This window comes from Gorilla gorilla, chromosome 2, assembly GCF_029281585.2.
Source record: "Gorilla gorilla gorilla isolate KB3781 chromosome 2, NHGRI_mGorGor1-v2.1_pri, whole genome shotgun sequence".
In the NCBI taxonomy this organism is placed as follows: domain Eukaryota; kingdom Metazoa; phylum Chordata; class Mammalia; order Primates; family Hominidae; genus Gorilla; species Gorilla gorilla.
In genome coordinates, this window is record NC_086017.1 from 118,409,045 (window position 1) to 118,434,502 (window position 25,458).

Genomic DNA, 25,458 nt, shown 5'->3' on the forward strand with positions numbered 1-25,458 from the left:
CATGTCCACACAGGTGATGGCAGTCCACTGACCAGTTAAAAGTTGTTTGGCTATTTCAGCAAAATGTTTATCTTTGTGTGTTGTTATATTGATTTTTTTGAATCTACCTACGAATGAGGCACTAACAACCTCAATGCATTAGAGTCCTGATAAACTTATCTTGCACTATTTTGGCCTATGTGATAGCTAACCCATTGACAAAAGAAATCCAAGGTGATAAAAGCCTTTCTTGGCCACTTGTTAGCCGGGTCAGGCTGTAAAATCGTAACACAATGCAGGCCTCTTCCATGGGGCACCAAAAGGCAGCGATGAAAAACCCCCCTCACTTCCATATCCAGTGGAGTTGTAGTTTATTACCATAACCCTCCCAAGTCAAAAGGACACCAGTTTCAAGCCTTGCAACTTGGTGCAGACAGGGGTTTTCCCCTTTACTCCACTCTGCTGGGCCTCTTTACCTGTCCTCTCCTACTGTCTACAGGTCCCGAACATTAGAAAATAGAAAATGTGATGATCTTTGTGTGTCTCTGTAAAATGTGTGTATGTGTGCGTGTGTTTGGGTGTAACGGGCCTCTTGTTTGGCTGCGCGGCCTGTCCGTCACTGCGCGGGCCAATGGCAGGCTGCCTTATATAAAATGAGTGTTTTCAGTCTCTCCGGGTTGCATGTACTGTATGTGGAGCAGTGTACAGTGAAGCGGAGGCAGAGCGGCTCCGCGAGCTTCTCTCCACTTTCCCATAGAGAAACCCTGACTGGCCGCTGAGGGCTAGCTACACACACGCCCTCACGCCCGGCGAGCCCGCGAGGTAGGCGCCCCCCATCCCCAGCCCTCCCCGGGCGCACTCCCCTCACTTTCTGTTTTCCTACTCACTTGCGAGCCGCCGGGCTGCAGCCCCAAGGACTCCGCGGCAGGAGCAGCGGCGGCGGCGGCGGCGGCGGCAGCCGGTAGGGTGGACTTGAGGAAGACGGAGGGAACCCCGCGCGTCCGGAGCCGCCGCCAGCCGGCCCGCTCCATGGGCACTTTCCCCCTCCGCCAAAACTTTGGGTCGGGAGAGGTCGGGGGCGAGGGTCGCGGCGGCCGCGCCTGCTGGGGCCGGGGGGCGGGGGGCGCGGAGGCAGTGCCCTGCGAGCGGGAGGCTGGGGGCCGGGCTGGGGAGTAGTAGGCCAGCCGGTGCCAGGCTGCGTTTGCAACCAGCACCTCTCGGCACACAGGCAGCGCCGCCTGAGAGGGGCACGGGCGCCGGGGCGCGGGCTGGAGCGGCCCCAGGAAAACAACAACAGAGCCCTCACGCCGGCGGGCGGCTCGTGGCCGCCCGGGGAGCCCCAAACTTCATCTCGGCGAAAGTACGTGGAGCCCTGCCTGGTCTCGGCTGCCGGGGAGGTGGGGCCTGGGGAGCAGGGGCAGTGGAGGAAGGTACGAGGAGCCAGCCTTCGGTGGATTTATTGAACGTTTCGTCTGCGTTGGTGACCGGGAACAGCAGCCCAGTTGCTCGTTCATCTGGAGAGTTGGGATTTGGGTGTTCCGGCCCCGCAGATCAGTGCCCTCTCACCCCCCACCCCTACCCAAATGCGCGGCGAGTAGAGAAAGTGCTGTTTTAGTGCCAGAGTAGCCTGGAGGAAGAATAGGGGGAGAGGGGGAAGAGGGCGAGGGAGAAGGGGAGAGAGAAGAGGGAGGGAAGGGGGGGGAGAGAGGGAGACAGAGAGAGAGAGGGAGAGAGAGAGAACGGGAGGGAAGAGAGGAGGGGGAAGAGGAGGAGGGAGGCTGTGTCAGGATTTTGCTTGAATGTGGGATTATGTTGTGTCAATAAGTTTAAGGTGGAGAGAGCGAGGCTGAGGGTGGTGGTGGAGGGGAGGAGGAAGGCCTTGGCCGTTTAAAGTCTTATTTCTGAAGGTAAGTTACGGCTTTGCCTGGTCGCGATGACAGAAAACTTGCAGATCCTTTATCCGGGGATGGGGTCGATGCCTCTAGAAAGAGCTCCCTAGCCCTCTTAAGCCACACTCGTGTTACACTGTTATTTGCTGCGATCCGGGTCGCTAGTAAATTACAGAAATCAGACTCGAGGTTTCTTTTCCTCCTCCACCTCGTCTCGCTCACTCACCCTCTGAAATTTATTATCATATTTTATTTATTTTTTGGTATTGTATGAAACTTAACATAACTGAGACCGAACCCGAGTCCTGTAATTTACAAGGACCCTGAATCCCAGAATCTGGAACACGTTTATGTGTGAAATAGCCGCGATCATTTCTGCTAAATGAGGAAGGTAAAACGAAACGATGCAAAAAGCTAAGACACAACATGTACGACAGAGGGGGGGGGAGAGGGAGAGACAGAGAGAGAAGCTATTTTTTGCTTTCCTTTCTGTAGGAAGGAAAATAAAGCTTGCATTCCCCTTCCTTCCCGGTGTGTAGGGTCTAGTCAATATTTTAACTGTCTGTGGACAAATTAGTCCAGGTGGATCTTGTTGAAAAGTTTCGCGAGGTGGGGTGGAGGTGGGGGGGGGGCGAAGGGGAAGGTGGGTGGAGGTTGTGGGGGATGGGGACGGAGCGAGCTCTGCCTCTGCTAATGGTCATTGGCCTGGGGCTTTGAAACCATTGCCTGTCCTGCTAATGACACGTCCAGTTCTCTTCTCCCGGCCGCGGACGCCGGGCTGCCGTTCCCGGGGTGGCTGACTGGGACTGGGGTACTTTCCCCGCGCGGGGAGGGGCGTTCTTCGCCATCTCCTGGGGTTGCCCACTCGCGGCGTGGGGGCCCCCACGCGGCCCCCCGCCCCTGCGCGCCGCCGCCACCTCTGCTCGCGCGACTTTTGTAGGCAGCCAGCGGCCCAGGGGCGCGGGGGGTCCCCGGCGCGGACGTCCCCGCGCGGCCACCCTGGGTCCGGCCCCACGCGCTCTGCGCCGCGCGGTCCAAGCCCGGAATGGCAGCGCCGGGCCGGGCGCCGGCGGTGCCTCCCTGGGGGGCAGCGGAGGCAGAGGCAGTGGCGGCGGGATCTTCGCCGGGGCCCGCGGGAGGAGGAGGAGGAGAGGGAGAAGGAGGAGGGGAAGAAGGAGGAAGAGGAGGAGAGGGAGGCGTTTTCTGCCCAGACCGCCGCCAGTTCGAGCAGGCACGGGTACGGGGACACCCCACTCGTTGCTCCTCCGTTATGGAAAGGTGTTTAGCAGACTTTTACGCCCGGAGTGTGGTATTTGCACTTCATTTTTTCCTCCCCCCTCTTTCCCAAAGCAAGATGGACTCTATTCCCTTTCTCTTTCTCCCACTGCCTCTGCCTCTGTCTTGTCAGCCTTTAAGATCGACATTTTGTACTAAGATGCAAACTTGATGGTGACCAGCAACAAAGCCGGGGTGGGATCCCTCGTTCTCTTCCTCCCTCCTTGTTTCCTAGCTCCCCCCACCCCGACCTCGCAGACCTGGTGGCCCTGCACTTGCCGCTGTGGGCTTTGGCGAATGTGTTTTCGCTGGTCGGTTCCTATCTCCAATCTGGGGATTGTGACCCGGGCTGGGTGTTTGGGAGACGGCAGTGGCCGCCCAGGTCTGAAAGGCTGAGGGCTTCGATACCTGGACCCGCTGCCGCCGCGGTGGCACCTCCCGCCGTCTCCTGGGCAAGGCGAGGCTCGGGCTGCCTATCGATCCCTATGATTTGGTTACTGGTGTGTTTGTCCTGGGGGCGGTGATCACTTGTGCAAGTTGATGAATGATCGCGGTGTGATTTTTGCGTTTGCAGAATGGATCAACTTTCTGCTTTGTACATATGGGGAGTAGGAAGCGAGGGTGCTGGAGATACCCTAGAATGCCAGTTGGGTTGCCCCCCAGCCTCTGCCCTTTCAATACGGGGAGCTTCTTTGCCTTCTGTTCCCACAGTTCTCCAGTGTGCGGGGGGGGGGGGAGGTGGTAGAGAAAGGGGAGGGGTTAGTGGGAGCTGGACTCCTGGGTTTTGGTACCTTTTCTTCATAGATGTTACAGGACTTGGGACTGTACTATTGTAAAGCCCTACTATACTGATGATGTACCTTTATTTGATACTTTATAGGTCACTATCATATGACAAAGGCTTTGCCGCAGTTCATCTTCCTCCCTGTGTACTTTCCATTTGCCTTCCTGGGTAAGTATGCAAACTGTTCGTACAGGGAAGCAGGATGACAATTAGTAATGACATAAGGGTCTTTATTGTTCACAGAGGAAGATGCTTTATTGGGGTTACAGCACCCCAGAAACCTTGTCTCACTGAGTTTCCCACAGCATAAGTCAGTTTATGATTCTTAGTGTTTAGAATTCAGCTGTGGGTTATTATTAAGATAGTAAATATTCATTTTGTGTTTATCTACAAGTAATTGTCGTTTCAAAACTTATTCTCAAATAGGCATTTTAATTTATAATGAAATTTTACATAACATTGAAGGTCTAGTAAATTTAATGCTAGACAATACTATAGGAAGAGTGCAGTGTATGAGTGGAGAGAATTATTAAAAACCCAAGGAAGCATTGTGCAGAAGTCCTCTAATTATAGTGACTGACATTTGCTTACTCTCTCTCAAGTTCTCTTTCTTGAGTAACCTGTGGTGTTTGTAACAGTTACTTTTGGGGTGGGGAAAGGTGGGATTGGCAGTGTAGTAAATCTAGCGTTTAGTGCACTAATTTGATTCAAAATTGATCATAATTTCTTTTAAAACTTACATGTTTGGAGAAATTAGGAACAATTCGGTAGCCTGTGAATTTGATAAACAATGACTTTGAGATCTGTTGTTAAGTGCCTTTTTCAGATATATGATTCCCAAGTGGAAAAACCTGCAAAATATGTGTGGGACAGTAAGTGTGTGGAAAATTTGTGAGAGGTAACAGTGTGGGTAAGAACTGAGGGTTTACAGAGCATTTGAAAGCAGCACAGTGAGCCTAATCTGCAGAAAACCACCTTGTAAGTTTGCCCCTCCATTGTAAAGGAACATCCCAGGTACTCTGAGTTGTTGATGTTTGGAAACTAGTACTAAATTGTGTAAATCAGCTGTAGTGCTTTGTAATATTACCATAGTGAATTTAGAGATTGTATTTTGTGAATGAAAATGAACTTGAACTTACTTTTCTGTGAAAGAAAATTTAGAGACCTCATCTGTGGTGTTTCCTGGATTGCTGACATAATGTGTACATTAACAAAATTATTGTCTTTGTATTAAGAGTATAAAACTGTTGTCTTAGTATTGAGTTAGAGGACTAGACCTTTCTGGTAGTGTCCATTTGGTAACAAAATATACTTTCATATTATTGAAGACTTTAGATAATCTATGTAAGTTTTGCATTGAACATTTAGAAAATCTAGAGAACTTTAGATAATCTGTATATGTTTTGCATCGAACATTTTCTATGGAATATAAATATTGCATTACTGCTGATAATTAGGTGGTTTGTTCACTAAGAGCTCAGAATACATCACATACATAGCAGGCCAATCGGAGTGGTCAAAATGAGAAGGTTCTATAAGATGAATTTAGTGCACACTAAAATACATGGATTTCATTGTCTTTGAGTTTTTTTAAAGCTTGTTTGAAAAGTTTCATTTTTGGCAAGAGTATTCAAAATGCATTCTTGATTACTAAAGAACACCACATTTATACTGTTAGGCACATTATTTTGTTCATTGCAACAAACTTTTAATATTCCTTCCCCATGGAAATGTATTTGACCAATTCAGAAATTAATATGAGAGGTTAGTAATGTTGAGAATAAAAGTCTGATAAGTGCTTGTATTTCTTTGAGATATCAAGTGACTGCTTCATTAAAACAATATTTTCAAGAACAGTCTTGGACTTTGAAGTCAGTGAAGTAGTTCTGATAGTGTAAATCTTGTAATAGTGATCTAAAAAAAGTCATTTTGACAATGAATTGCCAGTTATTGGCATCTAAAATGTATCTATTAGATTTGAGGTTTACTTATCAAAATAAGAATTTAAAGAAGTTTTTGCTTCTCCATTTCCAAGTGTTTCCAAACTTCCCATTTTATTATTCTGCATGTCTCTGTTAGGTTCTGAAACTGAAGCCCTAGTTTGCATTTCACATTTAATGCTAGCTATTGAAAAGGTGGCTCATCTATATTGTTTCCTAGTGTTACCTCTTTGGAGGTACTGTGGCAGTTTTAGGAAAAACCTTTCTCTAGAGACATAGATGTTTTTTAAAATTTGCAATTTTTGAAACATTAAGAAAATGTATCTTGATCTTTGTATCCGTTTTTTTGTTCAAGGTATATGAGTTTTTGAGATAGCTGTGCTTTTAACATACTTTGAAAATGGTATATATAGCACTTTTGACCTTATAGATCTGATTTTTATACTTAATCCATTAAAACAGATTCATGTAGACATTGAATTTAGAACATATCTTTGAATGAAAATGAGGTTGCACATATGATTACGATTGGCCTGTGCCGTAAGGAACTACGTAGTTGATAAGTTTTCTGTATGTTGTAAAAATAAATAGGTCTGAAGATGTGCAACTCATGAAAATCTAACTCAGTAGCTAAAATATTTATAAAGCCATACTTTTCAGTAAAATCACAGGCAATTTTTAATTACTAGTCATTAGTCAGCCTACTAACAGTATGTGTTTTCTTACATTTCATAAAGAACATGGGTAAAAGCAAGGGGTATATTTTTAAGTAGATCTTGTCATGAATTTCAATTACTTTTATATTAGAAATCTTTAATAGAAATGGTAAAGGCTTCACAGCTCTATACTACTAAAAAAAAGAACTTTTTGAAAACAGTTCCATTACAGATGTGCCTTTTTGCTGTACTACAGGAAGTCCCTGAAGTTATTATTAGTGTCTTACAAAAGTATATAAAATGTTGACAATTGTTACATCAAATGCTCCAAATTACTAAATATAGGCATTAATTTTAACATATTACATTACCACCAACGTGGCATACCTGTGCTTTAAGATTTAACCTTAAGCAGGTGCTTAACTTAAGAGGAAGATGCTTTTCTTGAACTTGTACCTTGAAGTCCATCTCATTGTTTAACATTTCACCACTGAGGGTACCTTTTGAAATGGGCCTGAGTGGTATCTCTCCTGTATTTTTTGTCAGATTCCTTCTTGTCACTATGAAATGAAAACAAACTCAACTTTACTAAAGACATTGTAATCTTACTGCTTTGTTTTTATCGTGTGTCCCAGGGAAATCAGAGGCAGGCAGTCCTCAGTACACTGAGCAACACTGCTATGAAGGGAATAGGTAAAGAGAAAGACTGAGACTGAATGGAGGCTCTTCCAGCTTGAAGATTCTGTGACTGTCATTCAGTCACTGGGTGTTGTACTACCTCAAGGGTAGTCATCACATACTGTGTCTAATTGTCAATATTTCTGTATTTTAAGTCATACCTGTGGAAAGCACTTTTTGATTACAACTTCGCTCAATGTTCATATGTGATATTATCCTTTAGAAGGCAGTTATATTTCCTTGAAATGCCAGTACATCATTTTAAAACTGTACAGATATACCCGGAAAATCCTCATGTATTAATGGGGATTGTTTTCATTTTTTTTTTTTTTTTTGCTTTCAAGGAAACAGGTAAGAATTGAAATAAGTGCCAGTTATGTGAGAGAATACAAAAGAAGCAAGCCAGTAAAGAATTTCATCTAAAAGTATATATAAATAGAAGATGAGAGAATGAAAGACTTAAAAGATTAAATGTAGACCATGAAGCATTGATATTACCAAATGTACCAAAATGTAAACTTAATAAGTTAAAATATGTAAGTTCGAGAATCTAGGTAGTGAAATGACTTCAGATAATGAGAAGGTTTGTATAAAATGCAAAGTGACAGGCTAGGTGTGGTGGCTCACACCTGTAATCGCAGCACTTCGGGAGGCGGAAGCAAGTGGATCACCTGAGGTCAGAAGTTTGAGACCAGCCTGGCCAACATGGTGAAACCTTGTCTTTACTAAAAATACAAAAATTAGTCAGGTGTATTGGTGGGCACCTGTAATCCCAGCTACTTGGGAGGCTGAGGCAGGAGAATCCCTTGAACCTGGAGGTTTCAATGAGCTGAGATTGTGCCACAGCACTCCAGCCTGGGCGACAGAGCAAGACTCTGTCTCCAAAACAAAACAAAACAAAACAGAAAAACACAAAGTAACAATGAGAATGAACTGGATTTTATGAAATCTTAAAAAATTAAAAATATTTTTAAATGTTGATTAAATAATTAAGCCAATGGTTAAACATGGTCCTCGGATGAAAAGTTCAGGGAATAAAACAAACTCCTGGAACAGAATAACTGAACTCTTAAAAGGAACATACAAGGTTGCATTTTTTGTAATAGGAATAATTAAATAAAAGGCCAATAACCTACTTTAGAGGAGAAATAAGAATGGGGTAAAAATTATTCAAAACAGCTGTATTTCTCAAATACTTTTGACTGAGGTATATTATAAAGAATACCTTTAACATCCCAATCCACATAAAAGAACTGAAACAAGTTTCCTGAAACAGGACAAAGTGCAGTGCCCTCTGATATTTTCTATTCCTAACTAATCTTTATAAATCCAATCTGTTTCAAGCCATTTTATTAAACAAAAAATACTAGGTATTATCTATCAAATTGATTTCATGACTTATAGTTTGAAAAACACTGGCCTAGAGTGCCTGCTTGCCTTCTTAGAAATGGAGGTCTCTAGGCCTCATCCTTTGATATTCTCATTCAGTGTTTCTGGGGTGGGGCCATGGAATTTAGATTTCAGCACATGTAGCAGGTGATTCTAAAGCAAGTAGGAGGTCCTCCAATTGACTTTGAGAAACCTCAATACAAAGGACAGATGGCCTAAGATTGGATGTTCTGAATGTGGGGCTGAAGTTCATTGACTTTATGAGGTGTCTTGCATCTTCACCATTCTTTGGCTGTATTTCAGTCAGCATGTTTGCAATACTGAGGAAGGTCCTCATTACCCTCTGTAGGTGCTCCTGTAGTAGAAGGTGTAGTACAAGGAACAGAGGCCGTACCACCAAAGAGCTCTAGGTTCCACTCCTGCTGCCTCTATTGCTTATTAGTTGCAGGACTCTGAGCATGTTACCTCACATCCCTTAAACTTTCATTCTCATATGTGCACAATGGGTATGGTAATATTTACCGTGCAATAATATGGGGATTACACAAGACAGTAATGAATGTAGGACCCTTATTCACAGTTAGCGCTCAATATATAGTCTCTGTTTTTGTAATTACATCTCATCTCACCCTACCCTCCACTGTTTGAAATTTCTGAAAGCCTTTTAGTTTTTTTTTTTTCCTCTAAAGTGATTCTCACCTCTAGTTATCATGAAACGTGGGTATGTTTTTAACTAGACATGAGGTGCTGGACAAGTAATTTGTTAGAGAAGGAAATAATAAGAGTAACCAGAAGGAGAAAAGCCAAGCACAGCTGAGGCACGCCACAGTAAAGTACAGTCCTCCTTCAGGTTTGGGGAATGATTTTCCCACCTCTTTAAAAAAGTAGAGTATGGGATGAGAGAACAGCTCTTTTCATATTTCAAGGTAGTTCTCCCTTGTCAGCACAGGGCATTCTCTCTGGTGACTTATAGATATTAGAATGTCTTAGAGTATCAGTTCTCAAACTTACTTCCGTCAAGACACATGTGTAATCCCAGCCCTTTGGGAGGCTGAGGAAGGAGGATTGCTTGAGCTTAGGAGTTTAAGACTAGCCCGGGCAACATAGTGAGACCTTGCCTGTACTAAAAATAAAAACAAATTAGCTGGGGGTGGTTGTGTGTGCCTGTAGTCCCAGCTACTCGGAGGCTGAGGTGGGAGGATCACTTGAGCCCGCACGGTTGAGGCTACGGTGAGCCGTGATCGTGCCACTGCACTCCAGCCTGGGTGAAAGAGCAAGGTCCTGTCTCAAAAAAAAAAACCAAAACAAAAACATGTGACCAATGTTTACATATGGGACATTATGATTTCCCCTGGTTAACAGACAGATAAATTATGCTGTGAGTTTTATAGGTAGTTCACAGTGTGATAAAGCCACTCCTTTTTTAAAAAAGTCAAGAAAGGCATATCAAATTGCAAGTGAGAATGGTGTTATAATGAAAACTTTGAATATACTTAATATACACATGGAAAATTGTAAATTATGGTACTTTAATTGTTCTAATTGGGGCGTTCCTCATAAACAATTAAAACCCATCCTTGTGTCAAGGCATGGAGATTGAGAAGTGTTACATATGTAGTGCCTAACAAATTACATTGCACAAAATAGGCACTTGAAAAGAGGGGCAAGCTAAGGAGAAGATAAATGGGTAATACATTAAATCCCTGAAATCACAAAACAATGTGAAAACCAAAAGCTGGGGAAATGTACAGAAAATACAGAAGACTACAGGTATCAGGGTTTTCAAACGGTACTGTCGTACTCAAATACACATTGACACAAAAATTTAAGTAGTCTCAACAATCATTAAATTTATGTGAATAAATCAAAATTAAGTGACTTTGGCATTTCCTAATTTTTAAGGTTATATTTGCCAGGAACATCTTCCCACTTTGCTAAATTTTAATTTGCCATACGTTTTTGATCTCCGGTAAATTCATAAGCTCTATATATTTTGAAAATGCCTCAGTACTTTGATGTAGTAGTATTGGAAATAGATTCACAGTCTTTTATCTAAAAAGCTCTGAAAAACTAAAAGTTTTTTTTTCCTTCAGAAGTGTGGTATCAAAACTCATTTGGTAGCAAAACCTAACCCATACTGTCATGGGATTGTTTAAAGTAGTTTTCAAGCCTGCTTAGAATATTCACATATTTTGCTGGAAATAATAATATTGATTAATTGTGAGGTATTATCCTAGATATAGCTAGGAATGTTATGTAATATGTGCTATAGGTACCATTTTGCCTTTTTAAACCCAACAAAAATCTGAATCCTGAAGCATATCAGGACCTAAGGGTTTTAAATAAGGGATTGTGATCCTATTGCATTAACTTCCTTGGTTGGTAGAGTGAAATTCTCTGATATGCCTAACCACTTAACCCAATGAAAAATTATTTTGCTAACTTTGATCACTGATCATTGAACAATTTAAGTTCCTTGCCAGCTAACAAATGATGAAAGAGTTTTTAACATTATATATTACCTCAATCAAACTGTCTGCTGAAACCCTGTGGCTCCAAATGTACAGGTGTAAGGCATAAGGATATAAAGTCAGGTAAGCAAAATGGTAGTCATTGACATCATTTGTACCATCTAAGTTGAGCCAAGTTAAAGGCTTCTGGGTAAGGAAAGCTTAAACCCAGGCAGAACCTGGTTAGTTCACATTTCATTGAACCTCTTATATTCCATTTTGACGTGATGATTCCTTTGTTGTTGTTTTTAGTTTTATTAAACACACACTAAAATCTGCATAACATTTGAAACCTGTACCATGTTGAAAAATGTTTCTTATGTAATGTTGAACAAAATTCAGGCTACTTTCATTAATGGTTTATTGTTATTAGAGGTTATATTTCCTTTATTATACTGCTACCTGCACATTTTTTTTTCCATCTATCAGGAAAATAAAAATAGACAGTGTTTTCTGTAATTTAGTCTGTTCTCAGGTGAGAATGTTTTCAGGTTATATTGTTTTGTAGAGGTTCTAGATACCTTTATTTTCAATAATTAATTATGAAATGTTCAGATCTTGCCTTTTAATTTCCTATAAAACTACTTTAGAAAGATGAAAAATATGTCATGGGGAAGAGTCTGTATGGCAATATAGGAATAAAGTAATAGCTTTATCTGATTTGTTATGGTAAGACAAGTCGGTCTTCATTTGATATAGACTGGAACTGTTAATGCTAAGGAATTGTTTATTGATAGGACTTTCATTATTTATTTACATGACTACATTCCTTGGTGTAGGAAAGCCACAGATTAAGTAATTCAGAGGGACTCTTATTAGCAATGCTGATTCTTTTAATATTAAAAATGCTGGCTTGTTTTTCAGCTTTTGGTGCACCTCTCAAAACTCACCCAAGTGTAGAGTTCTCATGGACTGCAGAGGGAATGTGGTGGAGCATGGAACAAAATGAGAAAATAATTCTTTACATCCAGCTGTCAGACTTTGATTATCTTTTGAGTTATTGAAATTATCATTTTCTTTCTTCCCTCCTAGGGTTTCCCTCCCTTCTTTTCCCTCCCTCCTTCTCTTCTTCTTCCTCTCTCTCATCTCTTTTTTTCTCTCCCAGTCTATTATATTTGGTAATGTGCATCTGTGATACTGCATAAAAATATTTTAGAATGGGAATAGGGAGTTGAGCTTTCCTTTTTTAAAACACCTTTGTTTGAGTTTAAAGATCGATTTATAGTTTTTGAGTCCTTTTGGTATTTATCACTGCCTATATAAAAAATTGTTGATAAATGAGCTTGAGACTTATACACATCCCTACATATGAAAGTGTCAGTTAGGAAGGGATTATAAGGAACCTTTAGCAGGGCTCTGTGAAATAAAGGCACCTGTTGTTTTTATGAAATAATGGAAATAAACTCCTTATCCAAACATTTTCAGTTTTGGGTTGATAGAACGACTACACAGTTTCATTTAAACTTCAGGAAAGTTGAATGCAGTTTTTAGAAGTTTCCCAAAGAGTATTTTACACTAGGAGGAAGGGAGAAAGATAATCTGGACTAAGGGCTGCCTTATGAGGCCCAGTTTTGTTTTTATTACTTTATTTTTCACAACAACTTTCTGATGATAAATACTCGATTTTAATGACAAGGAAACTAAATCTCAGGTTGAATAACTTGTCTGAGGTCGCACAGCTGGTAAGTGATCATGCCAGGTTTAGACTGCCTGTCTGCAGTGCCACAATCTCCTAAGGCTTTTTCTCTATTTACCTGCCATTAGGGCCACATTCCAAGAAGTTAAAAATGAAAGGTTTGGGACAACTTTTAGCTAAGAATTCTCCCCAATTTTTTTTTTCTCCTAGAAGAGAGGTCTTCATTTTCAAGTAATAAGGTTGAAACTCTGTACTTTATCAGTTGTAAGGAAAGTTACGTGAAAAAGTCTCTGACCTGGGGCTTGTAAATTTTCATCTGTAAGATCATTGTCAAAGACTAAGCCTTTGTTTATAAACTTAGTATATAATTGATGTTTAGTCGGCTTTCTTTCTAGTTGGTATATCTAGTATAGAAATGTCTATGGCAGCTGTTATTTTTAATATTTATTAATTCCTCTGGTATAGTAGAAATTATTTATTCTTTCATGAGAAGTTGAGTTTTCCTAGCTGAATATTCTATATCATTTGTGCTCTGGTCCTTTTTTTTTTTTTTTTTTTTTTGAGGCAGAGTCTCACTCTGTCGCCTAGGCTGGAGTGCAGTGGCACACTCTCTGCTCACTGCAACCACTGCCTTCTGGGTTCAAGCGATTCTTGTGCCTCAGCATCCCAAGTAGCTGGGATTACAGGTGCGGGTCACCACGCCCGTCTACTTTTTGTATTAATATTTTTAGGAGAGACAAGGTTTTGCCATGTTGGCCAGGAAGGTCTTCAACTCCTGGCCTCAAGTGATCCACCTGCCTCAGTCTCCCAAGGTGCTGGGATTATAGGCGTGAGCCACCACACCCAGCCTGTACTTTGTACTTTTAAATACTTAATCAGTGAATATATTTCACTAAAGGAATTAACAGTATAACATGCATAATGTTATAAAACGTTTAATTCTGACATTTGCTTTGAAAGGCAGTTCCATATTAGTGGAAAAATTAATAAGCAGATTCATGGCCTTCACTTCAGAGTGCCTGATCAAACGTGAATCAGATATAGGGTCAGTCAGCAGTTCTAATTCATCAGTTTAGGAAGTGATTTAAGTGTGCTTTTAATTTTACCTAAGGAACTTATTTCTGCTGTGCTAAGTGGAAGAGATTTCATAAATTACACTTTTGTATACGAGTAGCCAAACATTTCGAAAATACAGCATAACATGTTGCTTTTTGGTACTAAGAGCCCTATTCATCTGAAATTAAAATCTTTTATCTTTGCAAATTCAGCAAAGTCAGAGCCTAATTCAGATATGGAAGATTAAAAGTTTGTCTTTTTTTTTAAACTGGCTTTTCTTTTTCCCTGATCCATGAAACATGGAAATAGGGTATCTGTCTATTTTAGCAAAGTAGCTTTTGTGGATATGATCTTACTAAGAGTGTGCTCTTCTTGCCTTGTTTTAGCCGAACAATGGTTTTCCGAAGGTGCTCGTCTTTTGTTTGTTGTGTTTCATTCCCCCCCTCCAAAAAACACCATTCACATTGGTTGGTAAACGGAAATAAGTTTAAACTTTATGTCATTTGACACCTTTCTTTCTGCTTGTTTTCTTGGGTAATATTCGAAGAACTTTTTCCAAATTAAATAATTAGGTCAAGTGTTGGTGAGGCTAGGGTAGCAGAAACTATACCAATTTTTTCAACATTCATTGATTGAGTGCCTACAGAATGTTGGTGCTTGACCTAGACTTTGGAGATATGAAGATGAATATGGAACAACCCTTGTCCTCAAAGCAAACATGTTCTACTGGCTGGAAAAGGCTAGTCAATGTAAATATCTATCATATAAATTAATCTGTGCTAATTGTTTTAATAGATATGGTATGAAATAGTGCTGAGTAAATATCTGAAAAACTGGCCAGTTCCAGCACAGGAGCTAGACCTTGAAATATGGGACAAGTTTCTTACTGTGGCCCTGTGTTTGCCCATTAAGTCTGTAGAACTAATTTGGCCTAAGCATTATAGCGAATTTTTAAAAATCAGACTTCTAACAATAATTTCATTTTTATTTAAATAGTAGTTCATCCTTTTGGCTTCTGGTATTTTAAAAGGCCACTGACATTTTTTGGATAAAGATTTAAACATATTAAAATTATATTTCAGTCAGGTATTTTGGACTTCCATTTTATTTATTGCTATTAACGTCACCATATGTAAAGACAACATGACTGATTGAACCAAAGAGAATTGTTCAGCTATGTAACATATCTGAAAGAGCATTCTACATATACCAAATAATGTTAAAAGCGCACTTAATAGATAGTAAGTTTGAGCTAGATGTACAGGGGTCCAAACATATGCCAATAAAAATATTACAAACTACTGTAGCTGATACTTTTAGTTAAATAAATTATACTAATTGGGAGTATATTAATAAGAGTTCTAGCCCAATATGGGATTCCGAAAAGGGGAAAATGTGTTTTCCTATCTTGAGGACTAATAGATTACAAATTATGCTCAAAGCTTCCATCAGGCAGTTTTTAGGTTTTCCAGGATGTCTTCAACCTGTGCTTACAGTTGTGTTTTCTCTCGTGGTTTAGTAAGCCATGGCCTGGAGAACACCCGTGAGCTTGGTCAGTCTTCTCTTTTATGCATAGTGATCTAGGTCTGGTCTTTCATTCATGACTTTTGTGTTTGTTATACCTCAGAATGTATGTGTTTTCACTCAGTTTTATTTGTGGCCCTTATTTGACTCGTCACTTCTGGACATCAGCCCAGTTTAGATTAAAACTTTGTTTCTGAAATATTGTGCTCAGTGTTCCAGATGCCAGTGTACTTTAATAACAAATACATTCATATGTGAAATCATAAAGAAGAAGCTGACCTGGGAAGAATTTGTTCAAAGCTCACATCAGTAATAACCCCAATGTTTACGTTAAAGCAACAAAGAGAAACAGACACATGGAATAGTAACTGTGAGCCTTTCTTCCATTCTTTGTCTTGGGGCTGTTTGACATCATGGAAGCATAGCCACTTGGATCTTGTTATGTACCAGTCTTCATGGTAATAAGAACTTCTTTTTAAGTTTCGTATGTGGACATGCATTCTTATCTCATTGGGTGCAATACATACTTAGACCCAGAGAACATGTTCAGATTGTCATAAGACTAGGGTTTTTTTTATGTTAATAATTTTCTACAGATAATCTCTGCATGAGCGATGCAAATTCATACAAGTTTTTTTGTAGTTTTCTGAAAAGTCTTGAGGAATGGGATCACACATGAGCACAGAGTTATACGTTTGAGGACCTGGTCTCACGTATATGGTGATGTATTTACTGCATAAGGAACTGTGATCATGAATCAGTTGTTGTTTCTTTTTCTTTAATTTTTAAAAAATATGACCTTATATGGTCATTTCTGATCTATATATTTCAAAAACAGCTAGATGGCTTTTAAGTCTAGTATATCCTTAAGAATTAGGATGATCCATACTTTTCTTCATTAAATAGATATTTTTCCGAAAAGTTTTGACTTAGTTTTTCAAATAGAACTATATATATATTTTTTGATATACTATAATTTCAGAATGCCTCATATTTATTTTTAATTGATCTTCAATTAGCAGTGGCTGTTGGTTTTACAGATGGAAGCTTTAATATTCCCAGGTCTCTATATTGACTAATCAATGGTCTATAAAGTATACATAAGGGAGCTTTGAAAAGGATCACAGGAACACAGTACTAATCATTGTGTGAAGAGGAATCATCTTTTTTTTTTATTTTTTTTATTTTTTAGGCAAGGTCTTACTCTGTTGCCCCAGCTAGGGTGCAGTGGTGTAATCATAGCCCAGTGTAGCCTCAAACTCCTGGGCTCAAGTGATCCTCTCGCCTTAGCTTCCAAGCTGGGACCACAGGAACATGCCACCACACCCAGCCAATTTTTATTATTTATTATTTTTTAGTAGAGATGGGGTCTCACCATGTTGCTCAGGCTGGTCTTCAACTCCTGGGCTCAAGTGATCCTCCTTCCTCGGCCTCTCAAAGTTCTGAGATTACAGGTGTGAGGCACTGCACCTGTCCAGAACAATGTTTAGTAAAGCAATAATGTTGCTTTATCACAATAATGTCCTTTATCATAACTGTTTGGTAATTCTGGGTTCAATATATTGAATTATCTTTATTTTTTGCAACATATAATTATTGAGGACCCATAATGTATAAAGCTGGGTTAGGAATTCTGGAGCTTGCAGAATAAAAAGGCAGCAGCTCTGGTCTCAGGATATTTCTAGTATAGTAGTGAGATACATATACCAAATGTGAAATAGAAAGTAAACATGCCATAATATCCATGAGTTGCAGGGATGGTGAGTACAGGGTGATGGGTGATTAGGGAGGGAAAATTGGGATGGAATTGAACTTCAAGCTTTGGTTGTATAGCTGGATGTCTAGGAATCCTTGCAAAATGCTTACTTAATCTATCAGAGAGAAAGTGGACCCAGTGGAGGGCCCAGGCTAACCCCACCTGGGCCAAACAACTTACCCCAAATGTGTGATTATCCAAGTCAGTGACCTTCCAGACTTTTAAAATGCTATTCCCCTCAGTATAAGAATTTGAGCATGTGTTCCTTGATATGTATACATTTCTTTATAAATTATATATACTAGGCTATTAATATGGTATGTGTATATCGAAATATAAATAGCTTAGAAATTGAAAAAGATAAGATAAATTGAATATAAATAAAAATTTAATATTTTCCTGTCACTCACTCCAAGTGGACTATCCTGTTCATGTTTTTGGTGTTTGAGAATCTCACTTTGGAGACCACTGGTCATTATTGAGCAGTGTCACACAAAGTTTAGGTAAGTTTCATGAGACCTGGGACTTTGTTTTGTTCACTGCTTTATCTGTAGCACCTAGGACATGGTAAAAGCTCAACAGATACTATTAAATGAGTATGTAGAATTAGGCTGGTTGATAGGGATGAGAACAGGCTAGCTCAGCATGGGGATCTGGTAAGAATTGGGACAATTTTTGTTCACTGTTTTATCTCCTATGCCTATAAAAGTACCTGCCAAATAGTAGGGATTCAGGATATATTAGTTGGACAGTGTTTTATGTAGTTCAGCACGAGGGATCTGGCAGAGGCCATAGATGTATAGACATGAAAAGTTAAGTTCTAGAAGCTCCCCTGAAGCAGTACAGCATATAGAGATAGGCCAACTATGGGTAGGCAGAAAGATACAGCCCATGGGGGTCAAAGTGTTAGCAAGAACATTTCTGAGGAATGGCTTTGGTAACCTCATATCTTAAAGCAAAAACTGTGACCATCTTAAGCAGTAAGATCTGGATCTTATCTTTGTATCCCGAGTCCTAGGATGCAGTATGGTAGGTGTCTAATAAATTTTTTGTTGAATCGAATTACTCCGTTTTATATTAATACTATGTACTGGGTATAGGAGGCCCTGAGCCTGCTGGAGTGGATCAGCATCAAGATCAGAGGCCTGTAAATGAATCCTGCTTCGAATGAAGCAAAGCCAGTGATTCTGGAATTATGTCATATGTAGATAATGATTTTAAGCCCTGGCAGTGTTGCCTGTATAGAGGTACTCTAGTGACCAAAACTGCCAAATCACATTATGTGTATGTTTATTTAAAGGTTGCTATTAACATACTTTTATTAACATATTACACATCAAGAATGTGGAGTTTATGATTGGATTATTTCATATATGCTGCTATCCTGTTCCTTCTTCCCTCATCACTAAAGTTGGGATATGTCCTGGATCACCCCAACCTATACTATTACAATTAGTACTGAATTTATTTATAAATACATAAAACAAGGTAGTTTATGTATTCACTTCTCTTTTTGGAATTTTTTTTACTGAGACTTCCTTTTTAAAATGATGGTTAAAAATTCTTATTTTATGGTCATAAAATAAATCTGTCATGCATATACTTGAGCATCATCAGAGTTGGGGAGAACAAACATTTCCTCCCTGAGAAGCGTCTTTCTCCTTTAGTGGCTGGCCACATGAAAGCATGCCTCGTTGGCTCTCTTATACTTGTTATTGCAACTTTACATTGTGACTTTACATTGTGATTTCACTGACGTTGCTTTGTTTGCTCTGTATAACCATGCTCTTAGGTAGGTGTCATTATTCCCATTTTACAGATGAAGGAACAGGCTCAAAGTTGTTAAGTGTCTTGACCTAGGATATTGAGTTTGCAGTGGCTCCCCTGCAACCAGCACTCATATATTCTGGCCATTCGTCTAGAGAGCAGTGCAAAATTTATCTTTTTGAGCTAAAATTTTTTTTCTTGTACTTAATTTCAACCTGATAAGTTATTATAAATATTTGGAGTAGCAGTGGTGAAGAAAATCCGGTGCTAATTTTGTTCATGCCCTGTGGGCTACAAAATATCAGTTAAGGCCCATCTAGGGCCTTAAATTTTGGGTGTACTTAAATTTATTTGTGCATTTAAATAAGTGTACTAAAATTATGTAGAAAGACTGTCCATTTGACTTAACTTTTTTCACAACTTGTGATGGCAAATTAAATGTATAGGGACCACATACTGACAAACAATGAACTTTTAGGTGTATGTTGGGATTTGTAAGTGAGATTTGGATTATATTTAGATTATGTTAATCCCCCCCCCATGATACATATTTCTGAAGTTACAATGAAAATTAATTAGAGAATATGATTTGATATTCAGATACCTGAGCTACTCCTATTTCTGTAACATGTTCATATTGTAACTTGATATTAACTGATGTTTTTAAAGAAGTATAAGCAAATTCTATAATTTTTTTTTTTTTTTAAGAGATGGAGTCTGGCTCTGTTACCCAGGCTGGAGTGCATCGGTGTGATTATAGCTCACCACAGCCTCAAACTCCTGGGCTCAAGTGATCCTTCTGCCTCAGCCTCCCAAGCAGTTGGGCTACAGGTGTTTGTCACCACGACTGGATAGTTTTTCTTTTTAAACTTAAAATGCTTTTTAGTTTGGCACTCCGTAGAAAAGGAGGTTCCAGAAGCCAGTAAGAGAACCTCTGCCAACTATGAAAGAGAAGATATTTCTATCTACAAGTTATTTCAGGATCAATTATTCAATTAATATTTTATATAATAGAAAGCTTTTATTTGTTAGGACTTTATCTTTAAGTTCCCCAAGAGTAAAAAGGTCTAGTCATTATTATACTGTGGGAGAATGATAGAAGATTGATTACATTAGAACTCCAGAACTTCTTTTATTTAAAAGATTTAAGATTTGACACAAAAGTGGTTTATTTTAGAATGTTTATTTCTATAGATTGTCATTACTTCAAGTCAGGTTTCATAATTTGTATTTGAGTATACTAACTTTGGAACATAGTGTAATATTAATGGCTACAGAAGAGGTTTGTTGAAGAATTGTAATTTGAAAGAACAGCATATGTTTATTGAAGAGAGCATATAGAGATGGAAGTGGTTAGAAACTATGAACTTTCTTTAGTTTGGCTTTTCATGTAAAGTGGAATATGAAAACAAAAGTCCTAAAGACAGTTCAGCAGAGTTCCTCTTCACCCTGTTTTTAAGCAGTGATGTAAACCATGAATTTAGTGTTCCCACCCTCTTTTATACCATGCAACAACCTGTGAAGTAGGAACTATTATCTCCACTTTGGATGAGGTACTGAGTTTCAGAGGCTCAGCAACTTGCCCAAGGTCATTCTTCTGGTAAATGGTGTTGCTGGCATTCCATCCCAGTTCGTTCTGTCTACTGGAGGCCATACTTATAATCACTCACTCCGCTATCGTGCCTCCTAGGCTTCCCACGTGGCATTCATACCACTCCACAGTGCATGGACCAGTCTAGGCTCCCACTGAATTTCTTATGCCTGTGGCAATAAGGCATGGCTTTCCAGCCCAGGGTAAAAGAGCTTTTTCTCTATTTGTGTTTCTGCATTGTTAAGCCTGTTGTCATACACACAGTTGCTCCTCAGTAGCTTATTTCTTGACTCATTCTAGACATATGGTAAACTTCTAAAGTTAAAAAAAGTTAATGTTATATTGAGATGAAATATCTGTGATTAAAAAAATGAACATCATGTCACAATATAAAAAAGAAAATAGGTTTGGATTCAGATAACTTAAATCCAAAGAGAATTATATTTTAGCTTTAAAAGGGATTCCACAGATGATCTTGGAGCATTATAATCTATCATTATAAATTTGAAGAAAGGAAGGCCTAGATTAAGAAACTAGGACCCAGGACATTTGAGTAGCAGAGGTGGAACTGAGATATAAGACTTCTGGTTTGATGTTTTGCTGTAGAAATCTGTTTAGCTCCAAAATGATGTAAAACACATTTTTAGCCAATTAACGACACCATCTTTACAGCAGGAATAGGTGAACAATTTGTTGTTATTGTTTATAAATGGTTAAAAAATTAAACCAAAATGTTATGTATTGTTAGAATGAAACTATAGGTAATACATTATGCATGTCAACTTTGAAGTTATGTTACTAGTTCTACTTTATTTAGTGGTACAACATGATTTTAGTAGCTAACAGATAATAAACTGTACGTGGCTTCAGTTTAGTTCCCTGTGTCCTGTGAAAACAGAGCAAGAATTTGCAAAACAATAACACATTGTTAAATGGCATACCAGTTTATCAAATGCCCTAAGTTTATTACAGTCTGATTTTAGGAAAAACCATTCCAGTTTCACAACAGCTCATCCTAATCTTAAGCAAAAGAGTCTTTAAAAGCCATTTCAAGGCTGTTAGATTTTGTTCTGTCCATGAAAGCATAAACTGCTCATAGCTGTTGATGAGGAGAAAAGAAGTTTGTAAAGCCATAACAGATTTAGTTGTGAAAGAGTCATTTAACTGATTTGTGTACTGCGACGCCTCATGGTGGCTGTATTAAGAAACTACTGTAGTGAAATATTGCAACCACATACCTTGTCACTCGGACTGGATCCATTTACATGTATGCAGACTAAACATTAGTAAGTTAAAATTCCAAATAATATTTTTAAGGTTAGTATATTTGTAAGTTTTATTTGGGAGAAGATATCTTTTGTCCTGCAGTTCAGGGAGGAAACTTGATATGCCTTATCAGAGTTCTGCTCCTGGGAGTTCACCTGGGAAATGACCATCATTCAGCCCTGAACTTCCAGAAAATACTAGCCAGGTAATCTGGGCAGCTGCGACTCTATTCTGCTCCTTTGTGTAAATGAGAAAAAAGTTACCTCTTTTTGTGATACTTTATTTCTAAGTGTTGGAAAATTGTCATAATAGATTGATTTTGTTAGAACACAACACTTTACTGCATTTTGAAATGTCGTCACAGAGATACAGATCTGTGCTTGCTGATGTGAACGGCATCTCTTAGGGTTCTAGAACATAGCATGACTTCCACAGATGTACACAGAGACCCTGCAGGCAGTTATATCCTAGGAAATCATGTCTTTAGACATGAGATGTTAAAACATCACATCTGGAAACCTGTACATATTATATATTTATTGAATGTAAAATGCTAGTTATTTGTAAAATCGTTACTTTAAAAGTTATAAATATAATAGAAGCCTGGCATAGTGGCTCACACCTATAATCCCAGCACTTTGGGAAGGCCAAGGCGGGCAGATCACTTGAGGCCAGGAGTTCAAGACCAGCCTGGCCAACATAGCGAAACCCCATCTCTATAAGAAATAAAAAATTTGACCGGGCATGGTGGCTCACGTCTGTAGTCCCAGCACTTTGGGTGGCCAAGGCGGGCGGATCACAAGGTCAGGAGATGGAGACCATCCTGGCTAACACAGTGAAACCCTGTCTCTACTAAAAAAAAAAAAAAAGAAAAAAATTAGCCAGACGTGGTGGCGGGCACCTGTAGTCCCAGCTACTCGGGAGGCTGAGGCAGGAGAATGGCATGAACCCGGGAGGTGGAGCTTGCAATGAGCCGAGATCCACCATTGCACTCGAGCCTGGGCAACAGAGTGAGACTCTGTCTCAAAAAAAAAAAACAGAAAAAATTTTAAAAAGTAATAGAAATTAAGAGAATACATTATAGAGACGTTTCTTTACCTCTGTGGTTTATTGACAAAAGACTTTATATTCTGTTACATATCTCTTGGCCCAACCAATTTAATGTATTTTCCAAGTTAGTGTGTCTTTTAGAGTTTGATTAAAGAAGAAAATTTTCTGACCTTTATTAAAAAGCTTTTCTTTATTAGATGGGTACAGTAATAGAATGCAAAATGACTTTAAGCATCTATCCCCTTTATCCATCATTAAAAGTTAATTGTCACATAACATAAGTGCAACTTGATGGGATTTTTAACGTACCAAAAATTGGCAAGCTGTGATGAGGAAAGTGGGCTCTGTGAGGACTCAAGTTAAGAGAATGAAAGAAAAAATGAAGCTTTTATAAATCTTAAGTGGTAGCTAAATGGAAATAAAAGCTTTTAATTTTTGTAGGAGAGTAGTGATAGCAGATCAGTACCTTATGTTTTGCTGGAAACGGAAGTTTTCAGAATGTGCTTGTATGACTGCTAGGGTGGTGGTTTGGGCCACTGAAGACTGTACAGGGTTAATTCCTTATGTTTGGAAAAATGGTAATGCCTTCTTTATCTTTGTGCTATCCATGGAGTTATTAACAAGAGCAATAATGACCTTTCTTGCTCCTCTTTAGGGAATGGCAATTGGTGGGATATTCAGTAGGAAATCCATTACCCTGTCTGTGTCTTGGGTAGTTTGTGGTGCTCCCCTGGTCCAGTTTGGGTCTTGCTCAGTAGGTAGTGATGACGCATTAAGTGGATAAAACCACAGTCATGCTGGGGCTTTCATTTGGCTCAGTGACATGGTTGTAAAACACAGGGTTTCAAACAAAGATTTTTGAAATGGTGCTCTCTTACTAATCCTCCTCACAGTTTGGTAGAAAGGGCACTAAAATGTTGCTGGTTTGTAAAAAGTAGAGTGCTTGTTTATCGTAGTTCAAAGGTGCTAATTGTTTCTAGCAGGAGTATTACACATGAAACCTCAAGGTCATGCTTAACCCACTGGCTACTGAACAGTTTGACTGCACTGTAATACACAACCTGTCCCAAGCTTTCATGCAGCTTCCTAGCTCGGACTCATTAGATAACGTTAGTTTGTTTGAATCAGCACACTCTTCTGTGCCTTCTGAAGATCTAAGACCCGGGAGCTACTGACCATCCATATTTTCATTCTTTAACTCCTAAGACTGTGCCAAGATGTTACGTCTTCTCTAGTCATTCCTGCCTATAAATTATTTGCAATTTTGTTTTACCTTTACTACTGTCATAAATCTAGGAAATTTTAGTTTGGGCAACTTAAGGACCATAGTTTTTATAGCCCATTGTCAGAACACTGGTTATTTACTTACTTTTTGTGACATAAAACCCAGATTTTTTAGATTCCATGATACACAGAACCACATGATTAAATCAGTTGTTATTATGTGCTTTTAGTGACAAATCTTTTTAGGGCTACATCATCTTATCTTACATGAGACAGATAATTTCTGTAAGAAACTTGTATCAGAAACATATAGCCTGTCGTGAATTTTTATTACTTTCTTTGTTGTTTATTGAAAGGGTTGGGACTTCTGAGTTAAATAATTTAAAAAATTATATTTTACTGTTATAAAAATCCATGTTAATCCAAGAAGAAAATTTCTGTTAAATGCCTTTTTGATTTAAAGTGTGTGAATTAGATATTTGATCATGATTTGGGACCTGAAAAACTATCTTATTTCTTTATAAATGTAATATAGTTACTGTATCTGAAAGTAATATATGGTTCCTTTATCCTCTCTACTACTGCTGTATTTTCAGAAGGAGAAGCAATTATATTGATTTGCTGAGTAACTTCTTACTCAACCAGTTTCTGTTATAGTATATTAACATAACTGTTCTGTTAGTTTATTTATTCTGACTTGTGGGCATGAATATTTTAGGTAAACTTTATAATGTTCAAGATAGTTTGAAAGATTAATCGATGCTTATTTCCTTGCTTTACAAATGTATAAGAGCTATTCAAGTAACAGTTATCTAAACAAGTTGTTTTATAATGAGGTAGTATAAGAGAAGTATTTCCCTAGACAACATGAAATAAAGCTCAAACATCCTCAATTTTTTTTGTTTGTGAATATTTATAGCTTTGAATCTCAGCTGTAGTCGGGATGATGGCATAAATTGTAATTATACTGCAGAACTGAAAGAAAAATTTGAAAGAATTGATAATGGCTCTAAAACAGTATCTTTAATAAGCTAATGGTATTGGTGACCATTCAGTAAGTATCTGCTCAGTCAATGAAATTATTGAACTTCATCTTATTTGTGTAAGTGATGATTGTGCCCTCCATGACTTCACAGTACCTAGTTCAATACCTACTAAGTAAATGAGCATTCATGAATGAATGAAATGTAAGGCTGAATTTTGAATTTTGCAAGCTTTTTTGACATACAACTTTAAGATCTGATCAGATCTCTCACAGATTCCCATGAAACCTATCCCAGTTGGTTTTCTTTTCGTTTTATATTTGTTCTACCCTTCAATAAATGAATAAAATATGATATTAAATATAATATGTACTTACTGCCTGTTGTGTACGCGGCACTCTTCTGTGTACTTTCAGATATCTCACTTTAAAGATCATAACAAATATTACTGGTAGATGTAATTTATCCAACCCCCAATTTCTTGTTTCCTCCACTCCTCCACCTC

The 25,458-nt window shown here is 39.0% G+C and overlaps 1 protein-coding gene across 35 annotated transcripts in view; it reads left to right on the forward strand.

The window, feature by feature from the left end:
• Positions 1 to 602: 602 nt before the first annotated feature.
• The window catches only part of BBX (BBX high mobility group box domain containing), a 288,309-nt gene continuing 263,453 nt past the window's right edge, over positions 603 to 25,458 (forward strand). For 8 of the 35 annotated variants that reach the window (XM_031009315.3, XM_004036013.4, XM_019024220.3 and 5 more), the window contains exons 1-2: positions 603 to 801; positions 4,024 to 4,095. The gene's annotated coding sequence lies outside the window, so the exon portion shown is untranslated. Of the gene's footprint in view, positions 941 to 1,140; positions 1,340 to 1,678; positions 1,887 to 3,042; positions 3,178 to 4,023; positions 4,096 to 25,458 lie in introns of those variants that run through there. The other 27 variants (XM_055383502.2, XM_055383521.2, XM_055383503.2 and 24 more) reach the window with 11 other exon arrangements.